A 5,108-nucleotide genomic window follows, 5' to 3' on the forward strand; every position below is an offset into this window, starting at 1 on the left:
GAGTTGATACTGAGTAGCTAACTTCAAGCCATCTGGACAATAATAACTCAGAAAAAAACCCAAAGCAGGGCACCACCAATCAACAAAGCACAGCCATCCTCCCTCACCTGTACAGCCCGTGGAGCTAAAGGCATAGTGGTCGGGGGCACACTTGGAACACGTGCGCTCCACAACGCCAGGCTGACACGGGCACTGGCCCCCGTTCTTCTCACACTCCACACTGATGCTACCAGTCACATCACAGTCACATGACAGGGGGGCCATCCAGTAGAACATTGTGATGGTCAGTAATGCCTCCTCACACGCAGCAACTAATTGGGGGTCACTTGGCCTAGAAAATATTATTGTCGAGTTGCAGTTTGAAACATCAGACAAAATGAACAAAGGAAGATTGATAACATTTTTCCAAAACTACTGGCGTCAGTAAGACAGGTAACATTTTCCAAAGCCTTTGGTATAAGACCAAGATATCAATGTCACTCTGGAAAACCAATTTCATTTTAAAATTCTAAAGGTAGACAAGGACCAAGTAAAACCTGTTTACTAGCAGCTCCAAAATTACAAAGCAAGAATGCAATGAACATTTTTATACTACCTTAAAAATTTGCTTTACTTTTTGTCCCTATTGAGTCCATTAAAACATCACAACTGTTAACTTATATCTGATGAGATTTTTAAAAAGTAGAAAACCTATTCAAATTGGAACCTTGCAAAATGCATATTCTAATATCATGAAGTAACTCCAATTTGAATTAGTAGCACTCTTTCAACACTTGCATCTACATATGTAAAGAATTAGGTAGTAAATTATCAATGAAAATAAGAGCTGAACATACATTGTATTTGTTAGGAAGTTGCACCCAGCTGGTAACGGGGACTGCAAGACAGTTTCATACGTGATGTACTCCTCGGGAAAGGCAACAACTTTGTCCTGTTCACACGGGTGACAAAAAATGTAATCAATGTCATGGAAAGAAGAAAAAAAAAGAAAAAACATGTAAAGACTAGTGGTATTCACTATTCTGCTTGAGTGGAAGAAGGGTTCTAAAAAGAACTACTTTCTTCGCACCACTGAGGGTAACATGCATTATAAAAGGGGGAGAAAAAGAAAAAAATACAAAAGTTATTTAGTGTCTCAGTAAATGCATTTTTACTAAATACTTCAAATCAGGCCAAAACCCATTTAAATTCTTCTTTCCAGTTTAAAATACTCACCTGTGGACAGACTATCACAGTTCTACTCACAAACAACTTTGATCACCCATAGAATACAACTTTTAGTTTTAGTAAGAGATTTACAGCACTTGCACCACAAATAGGTCACATAAGTGCTGAAGATTAGAGGTGTTACTACTAGAGAGAGACATACAAACAGAAGAAGGAGGAGAGATAATGAGGAGAGATGTTCGATTGGAAAGAATGTGCAAATAACCACACCAGAACACCTGCCAACCACTCATGAGAATACATCTTACCAAGAAAACCTGACCGGAGGTTAGTGTAAAGGAAATGAGGTTTGGTCCTTCAGAGAAGTTGAATCTGCCAATGTTGACAGTGGTGGCTTCACACCATACACTTGAGCAGTGTGGCAAGGGAACTTCCATCGGTACTACAACACCTGTCACCAGAGAGAGAATATTGACTCTTAGTATACGGAAGGCTATTTCTCCTTCGTAAGCAGCCAATTTTTGTCATTCAAGTTTTCAGCACCACAAAATTCTCCATTACTCCACTCCTATTCAGCCTATTTGTATAAAATAAATGCCAAACTGAGTGGAACAGAATTATCCAAGCAGTAAATGTACAGTTAGATTATAGATAAGATGGATTTACTCAGTTGATTCTTGTTATAACAGTAAAAAACGAGCGATGCTATGTGCCAGCTGAACTGGCACATTGTGTACTAAGAGTTGAACTATAACTTTTAGTTATCAGCCTTTCTTGTGTGATCAAAACATCATTTTTAACAAATCTTTTACTCTATTCAGTGCATCATCTTTCTCTTTTTGGCACTAGAGGTTGGCGACAGACATAACAAGAGGCAGTTGTAATATTTTATATAAATTGAAAGACTCACATGAAAGACAACGTCAGTGTTCTCTTAACATCTGAACAATACTGATGCTGCTGCTCCTAAAGATGACAATGATTATAAATCCCAAAGAGAACACATTTTGTCCCTCTGCTGCTAAATTTGTATTTAAGATTATACGTGAAAGTGGGAGGAATTATTCAAGATTCTCATTTCTACTCTTTTCAGAGATAGAGACAATGATGAAGATGGAAATTCTTAAATACAATTCTTGTTACACAGTGTCAATTTTCAAGATTCACTTTACTTTAGAACAAACAATTATGATGGAGTTGAAGATGATACCAGTACAATAATGATCAGTATTTTAAAAAAAAAGAAAAAAAAAGTATCTCCTGACCTCCTGAAGTGGATTCAATGTTGACACTTCTCGGTGTGGTATCGCCTGACAGTGTGCGATATGTGATGATCAGGAAACACTGATTGCTGAACTTGGTGCCCTCTGGGATTTCCAAGAGTATCGTCAGTGTTTGCTACAAAAGAAAAAAACACAATTAATGTCTCTTAAAAGGAACCATTTTCCTCAATATTATGTAAGCCCAAAACTAAAACACGAAAAGAAATACATTAATTGCAGAACCCAAATGGTGTGTAAGTCATTTAAATAAATATGGTCGACTCTGTTCTAATAACCACCTGTCAAAACAATTACCTGTACAAACAAATATTTATTATATAATGACACTGTCCAAGAGGACCACCTGTTTAAGATGATGATTTTTTTCACAGACAATGGGTGGTCATCTTGGACAGGTTTGACTGTATACTCAAACAAAGAATGTTCTAAAAGACTTCTCTATTTGAGATATCAAGCAAAACATCTTTAACAGCACAGGAACATTTGCAGAAAAAAAGAGTGTTTGATATTCTTTAAGGGAGTGATATATTTTCTATAAAATGAGTGGGATCCGAGACTGTTCTAAGAGGACCTGTATTTCCAAAATTTCAAAAGCATTTTGATTTATGGCAAACTAAAAATACTATAAGACAGACTTGGCAAGCAAAACTGTCATTAAAAACACATGTTTTACGACGTGGTGGAATCAGGCGCTCGTCAATTTTTGGGCATATGGGGTTATTGGAATCATCTTAAAGATGGTGAAAAAAAAATCAATTATGTCTGGTAACTTCTATAGCCTGAGAGTCCTTGGAAACTGACAGTTTACATTTTATCTGCCTTTAAATAATTTTTTTCAGTAAAATCCACACAAAAATGTGTTTCTAAATGGGCATAAAAGGTGTTGAGACAAAAATAGAAAATTAGAAAAAAAATTGCCATCGGTCAAAAAAATGCCGATTTCTTTGATTTTATTATTTTGATGAGCGCCTGATTTCACCACGATGCCTCACATATTATTGCTTTTCAACTGTAACCACGTATCTTTCAATTGAGGTAAACACTTTTTCACAGAAAAAAAGTCTTTTATTTTCTTAGTATCTTCCAAAATTGCTAAATGTTTTGTGTAGAATGTTCTTTTTACTTGTTATGGTACCACCAACAATTGTAATTATGTTTATAAATAATGTACCCAGAGACCAAAAAAAAGTGTCTGACCTAATTTGGTGGACACTTGGTCAGAATCCCACACCAACGATATGTAATGTATCTCTATAATTCTCTGTCACTTATGAACTCAGAATCTTGGACTCACCCCAGAAGAAACCACAGCATAACCTCTCCCTGAGAATCCACTGTACAGGGGATCTCGCTTCCAGCTCACTTGTCCAAGACTATCTTCCAGTTCTTCAGCAACTGCGTGAGTGCTTGGGTGATAGAATCCTGAACGAATCCTAAATAAAAAGAATTTTTAGAAATTAGAACATATATGGTTTCAGATCACATGTATATTTCTTTCTAAAAGAAGCAAATTACTTTTAGTTTTAGAAGAGTTTTTATGGCGCTTGCAACTGCATAAGGTCATATGAGCATCAAGACGTGGATGTCAATAGAGAAGTCCATAATACAGGGAATCAGGCTTACTCTGCTCACCTCTCTAGCTTCAACAGCACAAAGTCTGCTTTGACTATCAAGGCACCCCAGAAATAAAGGGTCACAATAGAGTGACAAACATACAAAAGAAGTAGAGGAAAATTGACGATAGTAAGGATTAGGAAAACAAAAGCAGTTCCTCGTATGCAGTTCAGGCACAGTTATGAGCATGATATTGATGAATCAGCCCATTTATAATTCTACTGAGCATAAGAACATGTTAATATCCCCCCTTTGGGAATTGCCTAAAGACACTTCAGTCAGTAGCACCGCCCAAGGGGATACAAACTACTTTAAAGTACTGCAAACCTCTGAACCTGTTGCATATATCATGAATGTAGAACAGTTGATCAGCACTCTAGTCACTTTTTTAAAAAGTTGCTCAAATGTTTCTCAGAGCACATTTTGGTATTTTTTCTGATGCATTCAAAATTATCAATCAACTTTTATTTACTTTACCACTTTACTTGCAAGACCTCAGCAACATCTTTTCATTGACAACACCCAGCATTACAAGACATTCTCCTTCCGCAAAGCAGGGGGTCTAAAGGCAAAAGCCAAAGAGTTGTTGAATAAACCACAGCAAAATTAAAAAGCTGTCAGGGCAAAGACTTCCATATCACATTCCCCATCAAGGACATTCATATGATAAAACAGCATCATGTCTGTGAATATGTTGACACGTAGCAACATTATACCAATGTGGCACTGCATTCTACTTAAGAGAAATCCATTTCTTCCATGCCATTTACTCCTTTGAAGTTAAAATATACCATTACCTACTTATCTTTGTTTTAACTATATTTCAATTCAATTACCTAAAAGTACTTATTAATACAAGCAAACTTGCTTTTTAAAATTCATTTATGCATTAAGAAATGTATATTTAGGCTCTCGGACTCGCAACCGTAAGGTCGTGGGTTCGAATCCCGTCAGGGGCCCGACGTTGTGTCCTTGGGAAAGGCACTTTACACGAATTTTCCTCACTTCACCCAGGTGGGAATGGGTACCCGGCTATAGACAGCG

The sequence above is a fragment of the Aplysia californica genome, unplaced genomic scaffold (genome assembly GCF_000002075.1).
Source record: "Aplysia californica isolate F4 #8 unplaced genomic scaffold, AplCal3.0 scaffold00059, whole genome shotgun sequence".
NCBI classification, from domain to species: domain Eukaryota; kingdom Metazoa; phylum Mollusca; class Gastropoda; order Aplysiida; family Aplysiidae; genus Aplysia; species Aplysia californica.